The following is a 23,099-nucleotide window of genomic DNA, read 5'->3' on the forward strand; positions in this document are numbered from 1 at the left end:
GGCGAACGCGGCAGCCAATTACGCACAGCAGTGTCCCACAAACAGTCGTAGATTGAAAATGACCAATTTATTATTGTTTTTGGTTTCTGGAGGTATTATTATTAGGCTTTGTGTGGAGTAAGGAAACTTGCCCAAGGTTTCGCCCTCTGCCTGGAATTGAACTCAGGTCTCTCACTTACAAAGCGAGTGCTCTAACCACTGAGCTACAGGACTCCTCTGAAATTAACTCTGAAATGTTTGAAAGGATCACCAACCCTTTTTTATTTTTAAAACGATAATAGGCACAATCGAAGCTACTGTAAACACAGAAATGACGAGTGTGTTACTTCTTTGTATTTTTCGATATCATTTTCTAATGTTTTGAAATATGGTAGGTCAGACTTGTTTTTTTTAACCTTCTATTTTCTTTCGTGCTGTTTATACTGGAAACACTGTTGCCAAGTGCTCTTGACCCTGCAATAATGTCATCCCACTGGGCTGCGTTTGAAAAGACTTTGCTTGCACAGAAATGCATTTCGTAAGCATTTTAGAGTTTTTTTTGTTACCTTGATGTGATTGAGGCCGTCAGCATAAAAAAGTGTCATGCAGCCGGGTTATCGAATAATTACAAACATTGTATGTGATTTCTAACCAAACCGAAAGATAACATGAGAACTTTTAATGATACTTTGCATAATACACAGTGCACTATTGTCACAGTCCAGTACACAGCTCTATTAGGTTTCCAAGCTACTCAACCTACTCAGTGTTAACGAGCAGTGCCTCCTAAAAGGAGCATTTGTCAGTGCGTTGCAGGACTTGAAACAGATCTGAAAGCTGTGGTAAAATGATGCCATTGCTGTCCGTAAGTTGAAGCCCACGCCATGGCGAAATCGATCCCCTACACCATGAACATCTGCATTTCCTGTTAGATGCCTTTAATGGGCAAATGTATTCAGCAGCGTGATGTCTATCACCGTCCCCGACTACGTGCCTCAGCGCTGTGTAATAGGTGTCTCGTAGGACACTTTATCCGATGGCAGCGCCTCTTTAAGAAGTCTCTGTGACTGAACATGCCTGCAATCGATAACGTGATTAAATAAAGAAACTCCTGCGGCGACTGCAATAAGTCAAGGCAGGAAAAGTACTCATTGGACTGGAGGGGGTCGCAAACTGGGTTTTAAACTTGCATTGATGCAGATCCAAAAATGTATTATCATTACGTAACTAAATACACACACACATCCATGGAAGTAAATGGGATTATTGTTCTCGTTGCCTCAAAGTGAAGTCATGTTTGAAGGGCATAATATTTGACCGGGCAGAATGAAATGTGGAGCAGATGAAAGTACCACAGGAGTGGGTGAGTAATAATTACGGAGCATATTGCTGATAGATTTAGTTATCAGTACCATTCTCAGATTTCAGTTTGCTTTGAGAAAACCAGTGTTTATTTTGTAAACTTTTCACCTTTTATAAAAATACAATTTACTAAATACTGTCTGACATGTTACTGAGGAAAAAAAATGAGAGGCTCAGATTTGTTTCCTGGATCTCATGGTGACAGACCAACCCAACCATGCAGCTTGAAAGCAGGGCTAAGTGAAAGGACGGTCTTGTTTCAGAAACTCGGCTTGCCTCAATACCAAACTCAGAGACAGGTTTGCTGAGTAAATATCAGTGAGCCAGTGAAAATTCAGCTTCTGCTCTTTTATCAGGAGGGGCTCGCAATTCTCACCGTACTGTGTCAGTCTGGCTCAGTTGGTAGCATTCTCGCCTCTGAGTCAGAAGATTGTGAGTTCAAGCCCCACTTCAGATATTGGAACTGACATAGTCGATGCTGATACTCTAGTGCAGTGCGGAGGGTGTTCTGCATTGTTGGAAGAGCTGACCTTCAGAGGAGACGTTAAAGGCATCTGCCTTTTAAGGTGGACATTAAAAATCCCATGGCGCTATTTGATTTGGAAACAGAAGTGGGGTTTCTCCCAGTGTTCTGGGCAACAATCCCCCGAATAAAATTGATCATTCACTTCATAGCTGTTTGTGGGATGTTGCTGTGCGCAAATGGGTTGTTGGTTTCACCCACTTTACAGGAAGATCCTATGAAGCGCTTTGTGACATCCTCCTGATGTGATACAACAGCCATCTCCGCTCCCTAAAATCCCAAACCCACTGCTCGAGTGCAAGTGGCAGAAAACCAGCCTTACGATTCACCACCAGCTGTGGTGTAAGCATCTTCATATCTACCGCTGCTCCCTATCGCAAACAAAAACTGCGCACTACTCAAACATCATACTGGAGGGCAACAATAACTCCAAAATCCTATTCTCCACCGCTCAACACCTACTCCATGGGCCCCCTTAAGCACCCTCAATCATCACATTTAACACCAAGTGCAAAGAGGTCATGGACTTCCTTACCTTTAAAATTGACAACATCTGCCTGGCAGTTTCATCCTTCTGCTCCATGTCGTCTCCCTCACCCAGCCCGCCCTCAGCTCCTATCATGACCCCATCCTAAATTAATTTGCCCCCATCTATCCTTCCTCCCACTCATCCACTATCACCACAATGAAACCCATCACCTGCTGCCTCAACTCCCTCCCCACCCAACTGCTGATCACCCAGCTCCCCCTCCTCTGCCCACTGCTGGCAGACACTATTAACCAGACTCTCTCCTCAGGATCAGTCCCACTCCCCCTCAAAACTGCACCTCATTAAAAAACCTACCCTCGATCCCTCGGCCACTACCGCCCTATCTCAAACCTGCCCTTCCTGGCCAAAACTCTGGAATGCGTTGTTGCCGATCAACTTCATGCGCACCTCTCTCTCTACACCCTACTCAAACCCCTCCAGTCTGGTTTCTGCCTTGCACACAGTACAGAGACAGCGCTCGTGAAAGTCACAAATGATATCCTTTCTATCTGTGACCAGGGCTCACTCTGCCTCCTCATCCCCCTGTACCTTTCCGCCGCATTCGACACAGTCGATCACGCGATTCTCCTCCACCATCTGTCCTCCATCATCCACCTCATTGGGACCTCATTCGCTTGGTTCAAGTTTATCTTACAACCCGCCAGCACTACATTTCTGCAAATGGCTTTTCTTCTCGCTTCCAAACGGTCACCTGCAGGGTACCCCAAGAATCCATCCTTGGTCCCCTTCTCTTCCTCATCTATATGCTCCCTCTCGGTGATGTCATCCGCAGGCACGGGCTTAACTTCCACATGTATGTGGATGACTCTCAACTCTACTTTTCCACCTCTAGCTCCGACCACCAGTCCCCTGATGTTCTGTCAGCTTGTCTGTTGAATCTCAAGAGCTGGATGAATGCAAATTTCTTGCAGTTAAACGTCAACAAGACATAAGCAATAGTCTTTGGCTCCCGACGATGTCTTCTATCCCATGGTTCCGACCTCCTCAATCTACCGAACCTGTCTTTAAAACTCTCAGAACCCATACACAACTTAGACGTCAGGTTCGATTCCCAGTTATCCTTCTTCCCGCACATCCAGTCCCTGACCAGTACCGCTTTCTTTCAACTCCGCCACATTGCCCATCTCCGACAATACCTCACCCCAAAAGCTGCAGAAACCCTTGTCCATGCTTTTGTCACCTCTCGACTGGACTACTCTAAAGTTCTCCTCACTGGTCAGTATTCATGGTTGCACATTCCACCTCACCTAGCCAGTTAGGAACCTGGGCTTCTTGTTTGACCCTCAACTGTCCTTTCTCCACCATATCTGTACCATGACCCGCTCTATCTCCCCCATCTCCGCAACATTGCCCGACTCCACCAATGCCTCACCCCTCAGGCCACCGAAACCCTCATACATGCATTCGTCACCTCAAGGATCGACTACGGAAACTCCCTCCTTGTCGGCATCCCCAGCTCTTCCCTCCACAAGATGCAGATCATCCAGACTCCACAGTTCATGTCCTCTCCTCCACCAGGCTCTGTGACCCCATCCCCCCACCCTCGCCCAGCAACACTGCCTCCCCATCCCTCAGAGAATAGAATTCAAAATCCTCATCCTCACTTTCAAGGCCCTCCACAACCTTGCCCTCTCCTATATCTCTGACCTGTTAACCCTCTATCAACCTGTCCACTCCCTCCGATGAGCAGCCTCCGGTGTGCTCTAAGTCTCTCACCCTAGATCAGCGGCTGGGCTTTCAGCCTCTCTGCCCCCGGTCTTTGGAACTCCATCCCACAATCCCTTTGCCTTGCTCCCTCTCTTGCCTCCTTCAAAGCACAACTCAACGACTTTTGACTGTGCATTCAGGCGCCCTCCTACCCCCTCTGCCCTCCCTCATCCCAACCCTGCCCCCACGCTCGGGTCCTGATCCCTGACTGTTCAGCGCCTTAGGACATCCTCCCAATGTGAAAGGCAGTTTGCAAAGGTAATTTTGTTGTCCTTGTTCTTGAACATGATACCTCTTGCCTCTCAGGTATGTCACACATGAAGATGTTATTTGTTTTTTTTCTTGGGTTATGGATAGAGATAAAGAAGGATTCTGATTGACTCAGAACTGTTGGCAAGTTACTTGCCTACATTCCAATGGGAGTGAGCAAGAGCCAGTCAGCAGTGCAGAAGCCATGACTGCCATTGTTTGCTAAGCTCAGTGTAGCATTGCATCTGCATTCAGACCTCATGACATTGTAGAACTCTTTGGGCCAGATTGTCATCATGGAAGCCTCCATTTTTTCCCCCCATTTTGACCCACTGTCAACATGAACCACTCTCAAGCCAATGCACAACCCAGGCTAGGAATAGAATACAATTCTTGATCACACATGAACTAAATGCCTGTAATACATTTCTAAGTGCCACTGCTGCTATATTGATGCCAGTGTTTCGATCTCCCATCCGAATCCAACACTTTTGGCCTTTGCAATCAGATCCTGCTATTTATTTACCCTGATAAACTTTTTTTGTTCTGCTTATAATGGGATTTTTTGAATGGTTAGCGAGAAACTTTTCAGTCCCAGTAGGAATCCCAAGATTCCGTGTCTTTATCTTTTCATAGTTTGAAATCCCATTTATTCCAAGAAATAATTTTCTCTGAAGTGGTTTGACTAAACAGAAGTGTACTTTCATTACAAGCGCTGCAATGTTATCAGAAGGTGGAGAAGGTGGGTGGATGGGGGGGGAGTATGGGGCCTGGGTGGAGGCAAGGGGGAACACCCAGAGGGGAGGAGGAGGAAGCCACAGATTCATGGAAAGGTCAAGAAAAGATGGGTAGTATTTAAAGGGCACAGCAGTGACTTTCAAACATACATGTATCAGAAAGACAGCCCTTACATTGATTTATCTACTTTGTCATCACTTGTCTTTGCTTGCCTTTGATGCTATTAACAGCCCACAGAGCAGATTTTGCAATCCAAAAAGGGTTTTAGATAGGGCCTTCATCATCACCACTCACATAATAGCACCATACATCCAGCAAATCTCCTTAAAGGTACACGGTCATCACAATCGTGGCTTTTTGGCTGTTTGTGGGATATTGCTGGGTACAAATTAGCTGTTGCCTGCGGTCACTATATTTTACAGTATATCTGTGGAACAGGCTCCCTAGGGAGACCATTGAAGCAGGAAGTGTTGCTTCTTTCAAATACAGATTAGGTAGTTTTCTTTCAGGAAATAATCGGATATAGTACATAGGTAGTTTGGCATATGTGCCTGCCACCGCCAGGAAGGTGGAAGGCAAATGAGATGGACCTTTTTTTTTTGTCTAACATTTTTTATGTTCTTATGATCTTGGGTGAAGTGCTTTTGCATCACCATGCAAAATACTTTATATCAAATGAAAGAAATATTGTTAATAATTTCTATGTTGACCTAATTTGGCATAGTTCAACATATTAGCACTATTTAAAGGAACAGTGGAGTCCTGTAGCTCAGTGGTTAGAGTAGTAGCTTTGGAAGCAAGAGAGCTGGGTTCGATTCCCGGCAGGGTGAAACCTTGGGCAAGTTTCCTTACTCCACGCGCCTGATAATAATCCCTCAAGAAAAAAAAGCAATAACAATCTGATCATACAATGCACAACTGTTTGTGGGACACTGCTGTGTGCAATTGGCTGCCGCATTTCGCCCACAAATATACAGTCAATTCACTTTACAGTGTATTCTGTGAAGCGCTTTGACACATCTAGAAGATGTGAAAAGCGCTATATCAAATGCAAGGAATATTATTATTATTATTATTACTGCCACCTGTACTGTGCAATAATGACTAAATGTATCTATAGTCAAATATATTTAACTATTGGCTTGATATTCACCACTGGTCAGAAGGTTGATAGGACTTTGAGCTCAAAGTCTAGTCCGACAATCCAGACAAACACTCTGGGACGCTGACCTGAGTGAGGGGTGTTATATAAATGCAACTTGTTGTTGTTGACATTGAACAAGGTATCCTATCCGCCTGTTTTTCTGGTGGGAGTTAAACACCCCTGTGACAATATTAAAAATGAGAAGTGAATTTCTTCTGGTTTCCTGGCCAACAATCCTGCAGATAAATTGATCATTCACGTCATGTTTGTCTGTGGGGCCTTGTTGCACATCTATGTTTGTCTATTGGATACAGTCATTATATTCGACAGTAATTTCAGCACTTTGATGTGGAATGCTCTGGGGTGCTGCCCTGCATGAGGGGCTCTATATAAAAGTTGTTGTTGTTAAGTGGAGGGCAGCCCTACCGTGGCATTTTTTAGTTAGTCTGAAACATGCATCTGAAACACTCACCATACTTAAGAGTAACCAAGCCAGTATATGTCACCTACACATGGCTATTTCCCAGTGTCTCTGTTTGCCGTCTTTTAGATCAGATGTTAAACCGAGGTTCCAAATGGACGATAAAGTTTCCATGGAACTATTTGAAAAGAGAAGGGAGTTTCCCCCAGTGACCTGACGAACAATCCTCCAAATAAAATTTGTCACTCACTCCATGGCTATTGTGGAACATTGCTGTGCGCAAACTGGCTGCTACATTAGGCCCACAAAATGCACAGTCACTCCACTTTACAGTATATTCTTTGAAGCGCTTTGAGATGTCTTGACAATGTGAGAAAGCGCTCTATCAAATTCAAGGATTATTATTATTATTATCTGCGGTTAACAATCATCCTCCTATTCAGCAGCTAGGCTTGGAAGCTTGGAGAAGAAATAAAAGATATGAAAAATATCAGATTTTATCTAACAATTTGGTCAGCAAAGGAAGGAAATTCTTTTCTGAAATGTTAACATTTCTATACTTGGTAGTATTCTAACCACTTTTGGAGGAGAAAATGTGGCACGTGTTATTATCACAGGTAATAATTATCATTTTGACCAAAAATGTGGTGAACTGATAACATTCAGCATTTCTTTCATCTGATTCTTTACTTGTTTCTGCAGATTAAAACAAAGTTAAATCTGCGACAAATCCATTGGATTTCACAATGCATTTAGTTGTTTTTATCATGTGTTACAGGTGGTCTGACCAGTAAGGTCAACACTGGTAGTTTGTGTGCTTTTGATAGTCTAAATTGTTGATTCGGCAGAGCATATTTGCGCAACTGATATGCCAGAAAAAAAGATCCTACAGTTTGGAGGAGAACATGGTTTCCAAACTATCTTATCTCAGCTGTTTTTGTTTCTCTGCTCTGTGCAAATGTCCAGGGTTCCGACAACCAACAGAAGATGGAAATCATAACAGGATCAGGCATCAGAAAGAAAAATTCTCTCATAACAACAGATCGGCGCAGATCTTTTAATTCCATTGATTGATAATAACGATAATACTCATGGCATTTGATATAGCACCTTTTAAGGTTGGGAGAATGTCTCAAAATGTTTCACAGGATTTAATTTGAAGTGCAGTAACTGTGTATTTTGAAGACGAGTGTGACAGCCAATCTGACCATAGTAATGTCCCACAAACAAAAAATGACCAATTTTATTTACAGGATTGTAGGCCAGATCACTGGGACAAAATCACTTTTTGCGTAGTTCCATGGGATCTTTAATGCCCCTATGAACAGGTAGTCAGGACCTTAATTAGTTTAACGTCTCATCTGACGGACAAACTGCAACAATGCAGCTCTCCCCAAGTACTGCACTTAAAAGTGGGCCTAGATGTATGTGAGTTCAAAGTTCTGACATATGGCTTGAATACACAACATTTTGACTCGTTGGCGGGAGTGCTCCCGACTGAGACTGACATCATTTCCTCTCCTATATTTCCTGAGCATGTATCTATCTATATATCCCTTTTAAACATCCAAATTGATTCAGGCTGTGCAGCTTTTTGAAGAAGTGCATTCCACATTTTCAGTGTAAAGAAATGTTTTCTTATCTCACCTCTAGGCCTCCCAGCTCTAATTTTAAGATGAGGTCTGACGTCCCCTTGTTTTAGATCCCTCTTTTCCTCTCTGTTCTTTCATAAGGTTTAATCACCAAACATATATTTTGTTCTGAAAGTTATGTGCTCGATGGTAAAATTTAATCAGGTGACTTAAATTTTCAAGTCAACAAGATCTGCGGTCAATTCACCATGAAATGCAGTCTGTAGTGAGGGGAGAAGGGGTGTGCGGGGAAAGGAGGTCACATGCTGGAGTGATTCCAGCCAGAATGCTGCTCCTGTCTTCTGCTTTCTTATTCAAACATTCTATATATCAACAAGATAGTTTCCCAGTTCTATTTCTTTAAGATACTTTTACTTTGCTCCCCTCCCCCCTTATTCCATCTAATAAGCCCTGGAGGGTCACTGCCACCACTTCATAATTTACAGTGAGGTATGCAGACACAAAGAAAGACGGAAAGAGTGAAATATGGTGTCGGCCTTGTCTCTTCTCACGTTTCACAGGGCTGGGAGACAAACCCAGTTGCCATGGAAAGGTTTCTTGTGAGACAAACACTTGATTTTGGAGAACCAACAAGTTCTTCTGCACCAGCCCACAGTTGGTATCCAGCACTATTCCTGTGAAGAAAGCCGCTGAGATTTTAAGCACTGAGACCGCGGGAGTCTAATTTGCGGTATTTCTCAACCGGGTTTTGAGGCACACAGAATCAAAGAGACGCAGTGTTTTACAGCACAGGAGGAATACATTCTGCCCATCGTGCCTGTGCCAGCTCTCCGAAAGAGCTATCCATTTAGTAGCACCCTCCTCCCTCGTCTTTCCATCATACCCTTTTTATGTTTTTTTTTCCTTTTCAAATATTTGTCTGAGTCCCTTCTAAAAAAATCTACCGTGACCTGCAGAAACTCTGCTCTGGAAGTTGATTGTGTTAAAGCCTCCTACCCACGCATAGTTTGACTTGATGGACCTCCACTTATTATGAGGAGACCCCATTTGGGTGACTCAGGATTTGTTACTAATGAATCCCTGTTAAGAAATACCGCAAATTCTCATTATAATCCCACAATCATTTGTGGCCCCACTGCTTGTTTTCGTTCCCTTGGCAGCTACAGAATTGTTCCCTTTTGGGGTGTTGTTTTTTTTTCCCTCTTTGCTCCCCTCCCAGAACAGGGCTTGTTGTTGCTTCTAACAAACATCTTTGATGAACGTCCTTCAAACCAATTTGTGTGTAATGGGACAAATATGCTCGCTCATTTGGGATAAAAGAAATTGATGAGTTCTGAGTGTGGAATGACCTCTTCACTTGGTAATCCAATTTTGTCTCTGAGTTACTTCAAGCCCTCCGAGAGTTGTAGCTTGTTCCTTCTCCCACTGAGTTGAGACTCCCTTCAGCACAGCTGGCAGCAGTTATTAGTTATAACAATATCTCCAGAGGAAGGGGTTGAGCCTTGAATGAGGTCTTTGTCTGGGCTTATATGAAGGCAGATTAATTATGCTTTGCAGAACACAGTTTAAAGCCCAGAATTAGGAGCCCTTCTTGTGTTTAAAGGACTGAAATACTTCTCATTTCAATCGGAGGAGAGAGGCCTCAGTGAAAGCTAAGTTGAAAAGAAGAGAGGAATGAAAAATAGCATTTAAACAGTTTTGAATAATTGTGTGTGCAAAGCTTTCACTATTATCATTCAGAAGGCGATTTCATATACACATACAATAATGACAGCAATGCACATTTATATAGTGGCTGTCAAGTAAAAATAAACTTCTTGAAGAACTTTACAAAATAAAATTGGTTAGAGATGAAAGGGAATGCTTGTATACAGGCAAATGCAGCAGTCCAACCTGTGCCTGGAAGGTCTCCTAAGGGACAATGAGATGAGCTGCCAACACATTTGAATTGATTTACAATATATAAAAATGGTTCCACACGGGTGGCTGAGTGAATCATTCCCAACGTGCCACTACTTTAAAATTTTAGCCATTCAAATAAAGACAGAAAGCTGTGAACTCACAGAGATGCACATGAAGCAATTCCTCGTGTGTTGTGCTTGAGATTTTGTTCAAGGCACACAGGAATCAAACTTTTCCCAAACTCTGTTCCTGTGGTTTCAAACATTTGACATTTCATCGACCGCACAGCCTTGGAAATAAAGTTTAATGATCATTGGTTCCTCAAGATATCGGAAATTTTTCTTCTCGACTGTTTATCCTTTTTCCTTTAAACTTTTTTGATCTCTTTATTTTCTCTCCCACCTCCCCATGCACTGTGCTAATTTCCTGACCGACAAGACAGGGAATCGACCTGGGATCGGAGCTCTGGCAGTGCCACTCTGCAGGGGGGGTGGATGTGAGTGTTCTGGGTCGTTTTCCCTGTCTATTTTCCCACAGCCTCAGAGAATCGCTCTGTCTCCACGTGGTAGCTCTCCTGGTAGCTGCTGGAAACACAGGGGGCTCTCACGTGCTAGTTACTAAACATAGTGAACCTTTCTAGGCTTATTTTTTCATTGGGACTTCCCATTATAATCAGGCAATACAACAAAAGCTATTTCCCATGATTGTTGAGTGATAGACCCCGGTGTACATTGAGAATTGAAGGGATGGAGCCCACATCCCAGGGTTGACATAATTAAATCATGTGCTGTACCTCAAGGAATGCTACAAGTCATAATTTTGAGCAATGAGGACATAAATGACATCTGATAATAGTGCCCATACTCATCAAAGACAAATATTCCCATTTCATTCCTGAAGGAATGGTTTGCATTTCCCCCCACTTCTCTGATAATTTCCTATCTTTGCACAATTTGCATTCCACATTGAAGTTTTAATTCATTGAGGAACAACCCACTATCTTGTCATGGAACTGAGAGCTGCAATAGTATTTACCTACTCCCTACAAAAGCATATGCAAACATTATTTGTATTAATTTTCCAACGGCTGAAGGTTTTTAGGAAACGTGGCTTAATAAAATGAGTGATGCCAGAATGGGAACATTTGAAAACCTTTATACATTTTATGTCAGCATTAAAGACTTCCAGATTACATACTTTAGCCAACTCAAGCTCCAAATTCCATTCTTAGTCTGTAAGACTATTTTAATTTAAGATTTGAGATAATGCAGAGACCAGTTCCCAAATTAAGGCTGAATTCAAGAATTTTTCACAATTTTGGGCGATCTTAAGACCAAATGGTGTTATAGGCTAAGACTAGGAGAATTTTTGGACCTTACAAAAGCTAGGAAAATATGAATGCCCCCTCACCCCACTTTCCCCCCCTCCCTACAGTACATCTCACAAACTGTTCGAGGTACAAAAGACAAGTAGGACATCAAAGTATCTTTCACAGAATTAGCTGGAAGAGCAGGAAGCTAGGGCGGAATATTCTCCCTGATGCATTACAATGATTTTAGGACCAGCAAGATGTCTCCTTCCTATGTTTCTTTGAATGAGGGAATAATTCCACAATTACATCTTAACACGAGTTTCAGAAGAGAAATCACCCTTTTGTTGCATTACTGCCAGTTGTCATTCAGATGCCTGGTCTAAAATAATATATATACAGTATCAAGTTGCATAACAATAAGTTACAGCCAGAGGTAATAGTGCACCTGGACATTGATTCCATGACACTCACTGCCACTCAATACCCCAACTTTGTGATGCTAACAGTTACCTGGTCTTTTGCCGAAGTGACCATTCTTGTGTTCATACAATGGCATGGTATCAATGTACAGGCATTGTGCTAATGGTCAGGAACACAGCCTGGCTCAGTTGATAACATTCTTGCTTGTGGATCAGAAAGGTATGGGTTCAAGTATGGCATTGAGTTTTGATCTCATGGTCCAGGCAGACACCCCAATGCAGTGTGGGCAGAACGCAACATTGTCTGAGGTGTTTTTTTGGATAAGATGTTAAACGTCTGCCTGTTCAAATGGACATTTAAGATCCCATTAATCCATTCAAGAAGAGAAGGAAGTTTCTCTCATTGTCCTAGCCAGTATAAATTGGTCATTCACCTCCAGATAATTTGTGGGATCAAACTGTGCACAAATGGCTGCCTCATTTGCCTTAAGAAAACAATCACAACACCAGACAGTAATTGCAGTGCTTATGAAGAGCTTTGAGACATTTTAATTTGATAAGAATCTATAAGTTGCAAATTCTTTCATTCTACTCCTATGATTCACACCAAAGACCCGCTCCGGTCACGTAGGGCAGTGTCCGTGGACTTTCTTCCAACTCGTATCTGTGTGTCATATAGCCAATCCCAGACTGATTCCTGAGCTGAGTTTTCCTACCCAGGACATGTTGCTGGCCAATTGCCTATGAATAATCAAAGTCCCCGACGACCCTGAGCTACTTGGAAAACAGATACAAATACATTCTCCAGTCTTGTGGCCTTATTATTTTGATGGGTTTATGGTATCACTGTGATTAAACCATTTATGTCGTTTTATAAGAAAACCTGTAATTACACAAGAAAATTATTTATTCCTGCATTTCCTTTGAAAGCAAACATGTGTTTCTGACTGAGAAAATTGCTTTTCTTTCAGAACAACTGCAATTTTCCAGGCTTTCATCTCTCGTGCTAATTTACGCATATCAACGGAAATGACAAGACAAATATTATTTGAAGGCTAATTTATGCTTTCTTTTTATTAAAAATTGATTCTCAATGCCGTGCTGTGGTTTCCATTCTATTATCTTTCTCACTTGCACCGGCTCCACCTGTCTGCACCACTTGTGAAAAGGAAACCAGTGTTCTGAGGCTTGCTAAGTTCTAGACTACAGGGTGTATGGATACACCTGGTGTTTTCTTCCTAGACCGTGGCTCAGTGTTCGGAGTCGCTCAAGCTAGAATGGACCCTCTGTCTTTACATAAACTAATCCCCTATGGATTAGATGTATTTATTTTCCTGGTACATATATATACTTATCAGCATGGGTGTAAATTTCAAGCCCTGAGGGGAACCTCATAACCATTGTGATTCAATCTCTGTTCTTTGTTTCTCTTTGTTTCTGTGAGAAGTGATTTGCCACCTATGTAAAGCATACAGTAAGATCTCATCCCCAGGATCAACTGAAGGAACCAAGGAACCCAGGTTTGTGCTCAGATCCACCAACTGTTATGGTTTCTGCTGGTTAATATTATTAACACTTAGGTATTGGCGACCGCACAGCCCCACCTCCTCCACTTCCGAGCACATTACTTTCTCATTATTTTTCTTAGAGGGTTTTGGTGCAGAAATCTACAGCCGTCAGATGATACTTGATAACTTTGGCTTTCATTTTTGACCTTTCTCCCATTTTTGTTCCCTGTTTAAAGGAAATGAATTATCCTAGCCTATCCTATGTACATACACCTGGGCAGTCTTCAGTACCTCAGCCAAATGACTATTCTTACAGCATACTGCAAGTTATACCATTTTAGCTAATTAAACTTCAGCAGTACCCCCAGCACACATTCAAGAGCTCTTGCCAACCTGCGCCTAATACTTTCCAGAATTAGTTAAGCAGGATGAATCCTTTCAAGGAGAGAGTGTGCATTCCATTCCAGCAATCTATCTCTCGGATTTCTGTGTGTAGGTGGGTTACATGGCACTCTCAGTTTGGTTTACGCATTCGCTAGACACCTGGCTGACCCCAAAAGATAATACACAGAGTTTTGTTGAGTTACTTGAGGCATCAGAGGCTGAGCTTGATTCTGTCCTCATCTGACATCTAAGCGCATGTTCTCTTTCCAACAGAAGTTATAATAAAATAATCCTTGCATTTGAGATAGCGCCTTATCATGTCTTCGACATGTCTCAAAATGCTTCGCAGAATGTACTGTAAAGTGAATTGACTGTATATTTTCTGGGTGAAAATATAGAGAAGCTCACTCAGTAGCGATCAGAAGCCCGAAACCCCTAAAAATAATCAGCCTTGCATTTGATATGGTGTTGATAAGTACTTTAGAGTTTTTTTTGTAAAGTTAAGTGACTGCGTATTTGTAGGGGAACACAGCGGCCAATTTGCACACAGCAATGTTCCACAAATTCTCAGCATCTTACTACTTGAAAACATTAGTTTAAAAGTTTCAGAAGTTTGCAAGATCTTTCACAATCCTAAATTTTAAGAGATTGTCTTAAGGCTTAGGCTAAGACCGTGGTAAATTTTGGCGCCATAAGAAGCAACCCTGGCTGATCTTTTCCATCCCTAGCTCAGAGACATTTGTAAGCCATAGTTTTGAGGTTGGCTAACACAGTGCAGTCTGGGGATCACACCAGGGACTTTCTCAATCTGTGTGGCTCAGTTCCACACGAACCAGTAATTTACCAAATGGAGCAGACGGACATGACTTTAGCACATGAAATCACAAGAAACAAATTATAACAATTACCCTCATTTGATATTGGGCTTCTAACATCAAAACATCTGAAAGAGCTTCACAGGTAATTGCTGTCAAGTGTTCTTACAATGTATTTTGTCGGTAATGTTAGTGCCAGTTTCTGTGATACGTTGTCCTACAAAGCAACATGAAGTGAATGAATGATCAATATATTTGGGACAGTGGGAGAAAAGATCACAAGATCTTTATCATCCACCTGAACAGTCAGACGGGACCTCAGTTTATCATCACATGTAAATATTTTAGCACAACTTGTTTTTTGAAAAGGTCATAGACCGAGAATTAAATCTGAGTACTTGGTATATTTAGACTTGTAAAACTGGAAGATCAGACGTACCGTGTTGATGTCTTATTGTTTACACCATATCTTGTTAATCATTTACTAAAAAATCCATTGGTTTGCGTTAATCTGACAAATTAGTCACCAGACTTTCTGCGTACAGGATAGGAGGCTTCAACAGTAACTACCGTCAAAAATGGAAACAGAAGTAAATGAAATTGTGATACAAGATGACATTTGATCCAGTTAGTAAGCAAATGGCAATGACCCTGCTTTCTATTGCATACTAGTTACAGTATCACAAGCATGGTTGTATAAATAGAAACCGGTCGGTTGTGTACGAAACTGTAACACACTAAAGGAGGTCAGGGAATGTCATAAACTGAAAGCAATCTCTCGTGATTTATCACTGTCTGAATACTGTGTGCCTATCCTTTATTATACTCCTAATAGATACTGCTTGGCCTTCTCATTAGCATTCTTGTCAGTGGAGCAGAAAGTTGTGGTCTTTAGCCTCATGTTCAGACTTGGATATACAGACTAGATGCACACTCTAGAACAGTACCGTGTGGAACTTTGCATTGTGGTGGGGGGTTGTGGGGTGGGGGTGTTCTCCTTTGAATGAGATGTTAAATTGAAGTCCAGTTTATCTGATCTTCAGGAGAATGTTAAAGATCCCATGACACTATTGGGAAAGAGAAGGGAAATTTATTCTGGTGTCCTGATCAACAATCCTCCAAATCAATAGGTTGTTTACCTCATGGCTGTTGAGCATGACATTGCTGTGCACAAAATTGGCTGCATTTGCTGTATTTCATGGTAATTAAATAGGAGACCTGTAGCTCAGTGGTTAGAGCACTCGCCTCACAAGCGAGAGACCTGGGTTTGATTCCCGGCAGGGCGAAACCTTGGGCAAGTTTCCTTACTCCACATGCATGTTAATAATCCTTCAAAAAAAACAATAATAAAAATTGGTCACTTCCATCTATGACTGTTTGTGGGACACTGCTGTGCACAATTGGCTGCCACGTTTCGCCCACAAATATACAGTCAGTTCACTTTACAGTCTATTCTGTGAAGTGCTTTGAGATGTCTCGAAGACGTGAAAAGCGCTATATCAAATGCAAGGATTATTATTATTATAATTACTATAAAGTGCGTTGAGGTGTTTCAGTGTGATCAGGTTTTATAAAAACTTTTTTTCTTTCAACCTCTGAAGAAGATGTGGGAGCAGAGAGATTGCAGAGACTAAAGGCAGACCCTCCACTATCTCTCAGGATAACCAAGGATGGGCAATAAATACTGGCAAAAACTGTCAGCATTGCCCACATCCCAAAAGAGAGAGAGTAAAATAAAACTGTCTTCACTTTGGATGTTTTCTAGTTCAAGATTTGTTAGTGGTGATTGTATCGTATATTCTAACAAAGGCAATCTTAACCTTCCCAATGCTCAATACCGATTTATCAGCATTACAATGCAGGATTATTAAATCTAAGATTATAATATTGGAGTCCGGTAACTCAGTGGTTAGAGAACTTGCCTCGCAAACGAGAGACCTGGGTTTGAATCCTGGCAGGGTGAAATATTGGGCGAGTTTCATTACTCCACATGCCTTTGTTTACCTAGCAATAAGTAGTAACCTGGTTGTTAGTCGATTGGCAGATCGCTTTCCGGGGATAATAATTCCTTAAAAAAAAATTGGTCACCCAATCCATGACTGTTTGTGGGACACTGCTGTCTGCAATTGGCCTCTGCGTTTTACGCACAAAGTATACAGACAATTCACTTTACAGTGTATTCTGCGAAGTGCTTTGAGACATCACGAGGATGTGATAAGGCATTATATTAAATGCAAGAATTATTATTATTATTATTCAATCAAGTAGCAATACAGTAGTGTCAAGTGATAGAAAGAATATTTTTATTGACAAGTTACACACAAAATATACAGCCAATTCACTTTACAGTATATTCTGTAAGCGCTTTGAGACATCTTGAAGACGTAATAAGGCACTATATCAAATACAAGAATTATTATTATTACACCAGCTGTTAATCTATTTCTATATAATTGGGTGTCACAATGTTGTGTGTCAGTTTAGTTCAGTGACTGCTACTCTTGTTTCTTGAGCCAGTAGGTAGTGTTCAAACCCCACTTTGGGACTTTGGTGCAGGGCTGAAGGAGCAATGCATTGTAAACATTACTATCCTTTGGGTGAGATATTAACTGAGCTCTCATCTGCCTGTTCAGGTAGATAAATGTTAAAGATCCTATAATACTATTCAAAAAGAGAGGGGAGTTTCTCCTGGTGTCTTGGCCTAGATAAAATTGTTCATTCACATCATGACTGTTTGTGGGTACATTGCTGTGCGTAAATTGGCTACTCCATTTGCCTACAATAAATAAATAATGTTTTGTTAATGTGATAATACACGATATCAATTACAATTTTTATACGTTAATTTTACTGCATTGATCAGTATCCTGACCCAACAATCCTTCAGATCAATTAGCTGTTTGCGGGACCTTGCTGTGTGCAAGTTGGCTGCCTTGTTTGCCTAAGCAGCAATTCCCTGTGAAGCTCTTTGAGATGTTTCTATGTTATAGGCACTTCATTAAATGCAAGGATCATTATAACAATCAACCGCTTATGTCACAATAAATACATTTCCAACTTAAATAATAATAACAATAATAATAGTAATAATAATAATAGTAGTAATAATACTAGCTCCAGTTCTGATATAAAAGTCCTGTCTAATGTGTACCAATTCTCTGTCAAGTGCTGATTAACTTGCTGTTGATTATCAACGTTATCCAGTTTTATTTCAGATTCCATTCTAAGTGGACTTAAAGAAAGGCGCAGTAATAGCCACTGACCTCATAATAACCTCTTCAGCCCAGGACTCTGTTCAGCTGAACAATCCATGTGAAATGAAGGGAGCTACACCATTCCAGTGGGAAAAGTGAAGGTGTCGATTTAGGAATTTGAACTTTACCACATGTTTGTTGATAATGGACTTATTTTAAACTATCACATAAATCCAGTTTTATTCCCTCATAAAGTGCACCAGTTAAAATAATCGGAATGCCATCACTGCTTTCGATAAGAGGCTGAGCTGACTGAACCACCGAATAATAAAACAAAACTAAAAATAATCCTGACATTTGAAAAAATGCCTTTCCCATCAAGAGGTCACTTCAAAGGGATTCACTGTAAAGTATAGTGACTGTGTCTTTGTAGGTCAAGGTGTTAGCTAATTTGCACAAAACAGTCATGAAGTAAATGACCATTTTTTTTAAACTGGGGGTTTATTGGCCGGGACACTGGGACAAACTCCCTTCTCTCTTAAAATAGTACCGTGGGATCTTTAATGTCTACTTGAACAGGTTTAAGCTGAATTGGTTTAATGTCTCATCTGAAGGATGGCACCTCCCATCTGCTCCACCATTGCAATGGAACGTCAGCCTCATCTGTTAGTTAGTTCAAAGTCCTAACATGGAGCCTGAATCCTAAAACTTGTGACTCAGAGATGAGAGTGCTCCAAACTGAGCCCGGCTGACACCTGTTTATCTTCAAATCTCAATGATGGATCAAACAGGCTGCTTGGCAGTGCTTTCATTTGCCGAAAAACTGTATGTCTTCATTCTATTCCATGGAAACCCCGATACAGTTACTACACTTCACAGTACAAGTTTAGAAGCACTTCCCGATGTTGATAATGACATGATAAGGTGCTATATCAAATGTGAGGAATATTGTTATATGTTAAAAATCCCATGAAACTGTTATAGTGATGAGCATTATGTGTCCTACATTATATTACGTGTACCTCCCTTATCCAACCTCAACAGAGAAACAAGTTGATTGTCCATTCATCCCATTGCTCTTTGTGGGATATTGCTGGCAGAGATTATCTGTTTTCTCTGTCTATGTAACAAGTCACTACACTTCAAATTAACTCATTGCTTGAAGTCCTTTGTGATGTTTCAGCATGAAAAGTAGATACATCAAATGCAAGCATTATTAGACTAATACACAATATCACTTGCTAAATTTCCCTATCATTGATAGCTCGTCACTGCCTTTTTGCAGCTGAATAGACAAAGGCATTTTATTATTTAGTGCCCAAAGAAAAGCAACACTACAGAGGAGATTTTCTGTAAAACCTTATCTCTGATTTTTACTTACACAGCTTGGAAGGAAGTGGATTTAACTTTTATGGAGGGGGAGGGATAATGATACCATTTGCTGTGTAACTCTGCAAATGTTGGTTTTAGTGCTCCACACGGCAACGTTTATTATGTGTTTTAACGAGTTGAAATGGTTTGTGTGGAAAGAAAACCTTGTCTGACTGGTGAAGGAGCCAGAACGCAACCTTTCGCCCAGGCAGAGAGGCCAGTGTGGTTGGGAAAGCAAATACACTGGAGTTTCTGTGCAAACAAATGAAGGGATTGACAAATTTATTTGCTGATTCATACTTGGAAGTTAAAAAGGCTTAAAATAAAACTTTGCGGAGAGGAAAGGCAGGGGAGGGGGAAGGAAAACCTTTTGGTTCCTATGGGATGAAACTGTTAATTTCTTTCTTCCAGCTAAATGTTTTTGATAGTCAGTTGTTACATAACACCTTTTGTGACCGGCGGTGACCATAAAGGCACAAAGACACAGCGAGGAACACTATTCACTCAGACACTTTTTTTTATCCAGGCCAACTGAAGCGGCATGAAACAGACGGGCCTATCTTTAAATTGCACCAACAGGGCCTGTTTTTTTTCCATCACTGATTAATAATTGAGGCTCCCCATCACCCTCCTGTGCAGAGAGCAGCTTCCCACAGGCCTTTCTGCATTGGAATTAAGGATCGCTCCAATTCAATATCGCCGCAGTGTTGAAAATGCTTTGAATGCCTTTTCACTCGCTGAGTGCAGGAGGAACTACAAGTAACCTCTTGAACCCTAAGATGTAGGCAGCTTCAGCCTAGGCTTTTGAGGAGCCTTTTCAGAACTGATGTGAGAATGTGGCTCCTCTTTGCACAAAAAAACAACAGACTTTTATTTTCCTTTCCAATATTTCATAGTCTCTTCTCTGCCCTCCAATCTTCCCCCCTCCCCCCCCCCCCACCCCCGCCTGAGAGCAATTAACAGACCAATTTGCTGTTGAAGAAATGTACCTTAGGACACAGGAATTTTAGTTGAAAACAGCCCCAGCTGTTATTTTGCCTCCTGTGTTTTGGGAAAAATTCTCAACTTTTCTTTTTTCGTCACCTGCGCTGTAATTTAAATGCTTAAATGTGAGGCAAAAAATAATAGTTTCAGTTGGAGTTTTTGCTGAGTTATACAGCGCAAAAAAAACATATCACAGGTCTGCCAGCTCTCAAATCAATTCAGCCTGGCAAAAGCAAATCACATCTTGCAAAAATCAGTGAGCAAATCCCCAAATCAACAGCAGCTGCCACAACTCCCTTTCTATATATGATTCATCATGTTTTCTTTAAACAAAAATGGCACCTTTCAGGTATAGTTTTTNCCAAACCATATCATTTCAAACACTATCATTAAAAATAGGAAAATAAAGCAAGGGGATAAAGTTTGCACCGCATTAATGAATACAAAGAACACATTGTGAAACGCCATAAAGTTTACCTCAACTCATTGTAAATGAGAAAAGCAGTGCACTTGGGAGAATCGTTCAGGCCAGCTTTGGGGTAAACTTGGTTTAACTCAATCAATGGCAGTAAGTAGAAGTTTTTTAATGCAGCTTCTAGTTAGAAGCACTCTCCCTAATGATAATGATGGACTAAAACTGAAGGCAGATAGGCAATAGATACCATATGTACATAGATAAAGAGATGTTGTGGTCTAACTTCAAATAGGAATCCATACAATACAGCACCTTTCACATCGGGAGAACATGTCAAAGAGCATTTTACGCAGCTGACTGAGCATTTGAACCAGGTGGGGAAAGGTGACCGAAAGCTTGGTCAAAGAGCAAAAGAGGTCATTCTGAGGTGGGCTTTCAAATTGGAGAGGAGGCAGAAAGTCAGGATGGAGTTCCTGAGAGCCAGGGCAGAATGGCTGCCCCATACAGAAAGTTGGATTGCCTAAAAGTCAATTTGTGATATTTCTTAATGGTGGAATTCCTCAATTACGGAATATTGTATAAACATACTAAGCATTGCATGTGGCTGTCATGCTGCCCCATGGAATGATTTGACACTGGTTCACGGGGTGTGATACTCATCTTAGTAATGGCAAACTAAGTAAGACATTTCCCGGAGTAGAGACATGGAAAATTCTGCACTTCGTTTATGTTCTGTTTGCAGTCTCTTCTTTCACAACCCAGTTTTAAATCATGTGTTATTTCTTCTCTCAAATATTACTTTCCGACCTGAGAAGGTCACAGGCCAGCAATATGCAGGCTTGGCAGATTCCAATTTTAATCAGTAAAAATGAGTATTTATTGGGTTTTCCGATTGTCACCAAATTGAGCCAAAAGTTAATCAATTTTTTAAAACGTTTTTATTGTTTTAGAATCACGAAAATGACTGATTTTCAGGGGAGTCATGTCATCATGGGTGTTACTTCCTACACACTGTTTATTCTGCTCTGTGCAGGGAACACCTCTAATATCACGTCCACAACAACAACAATTTGCCTTTATATAATGCCCTCCATGCCGGATAGCGACCCGGAGCACTTAACAGTGGTGGAGTCTGACTTTGTGCAATTTGAATAGAGAGATGGGATAGGAAAGGTGAGGTGGGGAGTGGGAGGGAAATGGTATTACAAAGGGCAGGAAAGTAAGATTTGAGATAGCAAACAACCTGCGATTTAGAATTGGTTTGTGAAAGAGACTCTGGAGAAGGAATATAAAGTACGTGTGGAATATTTAAGGCAAGAGTTACTGTGAGGCTTTCTGGAATCTTCCCTCCGATCTCTTGTCCAGAGTTATTCATAGTTCTCAGAAAGTCCAGGCTCTTGTTTTCCTTGTTTCAAATAGAGCAAAGCTATTTTGAGGGGCTGAAGGAAGACTTGGCTTACATAAGAGCTGCAGTTAGAAGATTTACGTTGTTCTTATTTATTGCGCATGCCAATCAGGGAAGATATAAAAAAATGCAGCTGCCATGACAACGCCAAGTTTCATCTGTTCCTTTCATTTCAGATTGTAGACCGTGAAAGAAAGTATTTGTGCTGTTGGTCTGGCTGTCTTTCACTGGATTCCCTGTGCATTGTGTTCAAAACACAGCAGAAAGCTCCTTCCCAGTGGGGTGATGAAGATGGGGAGAACATAAGAGGGGGGAAGGGGAGGGGAGAGGAGCAAAGTACATTTAAGCTGTGAACAAAAGTGAATAATGAGGAAACATGCCATTAATGCTGAAAAAACACTATATATTACTTTTATCACTAATTTATTAAGTATTTTGGGCAATAAGATACTTTTAGATATGGTAATGTTGGGATTCTAAATGGTATAAAAATGACTTTACTCCAAGGCTTTCTTCACATCCACAACACAATGACGCCAGCATAGATTAGAATTTTAAGGTTAAAATTAAAGGAATACAAGGGCTGAGAATTGTGTCGAACTTGCAGTATTTCTTAATTTTTTCTCTGTCCTGAGATCTGATTGGAGCCGGCACCTTCTGAGTGCATGTAACATATAGGATTACAGACCTATTGTACACGCACTTTACATCCCAAGGTGCTTTTTTGACTCCATTGCAATTGTACCGATGCATTTTCTTTTCCTTTCCTAATTCAATTAAAGTACAGGCAGGATTCCAGCAGACACTGGCAGTGCATGTAAAGGTATAATTCCTTATCTGGAGTGGAGGAGAACTCTGATTCCATTAATGGGAGTCAGGAGTCTGGAAATGTGTCATACCAGCACAGAGAACTGTACAAACGTGGCAACTGCACCAGAACAAGTCATTTTGCTCAACTCCACTCAGTGTTAGAGGAATGAGCTGTGAGCAACGATTAGACTAGCTAGGGTTCTTCAGCCTGGAAAGGAGACTTCTGAGATGGGATCTTCTAGAGGTATATAAGATATTAAATAGGATTGAAAAAGCAAACACAGAATAATATTTTCAGACATGCCAAGGCAGCTG

The 23,099-nt window shown here is 41.3% G+C and overlaps 1 long non-coding RNA gene across 1 annotated transcript in view; it reads left to right on the forward strand.

Moving 5' to 3' along the window:
• Nucleotides 1-963: 963 nt before the first annotated feature.
• Nucleotides 964-23,099, forward strand: part of LOC103177990 — a 28,383-nt gene continuing 6,247 nt past the window's right edge. The window contains exon 1 of the long non-coding RNA XR_487788.2: nt 964-1,342. This is a non-coding gene — a long non-coding RNA (uncharacterized LOC103177990). The remainder of the gene's footprint in view (nt 1,343-23,099) is intronic.

Source organism: Callorhinchus milii, unplaced genomic scaffold (assembly GCF_018977255.1).
Source record: "Callorhinchus milii isolate IMCB2004 unplaced genomic scaffold, IMCB_Cmil_1.0 Scaffold3, whole genome shotgun sequence".
NCBI lineage: Eukaryota > Metazoa > Chordata > Chondrichthyes > Chimaeriformes > Callorhinchidae > Callorhinchus > Callorhinchus milii.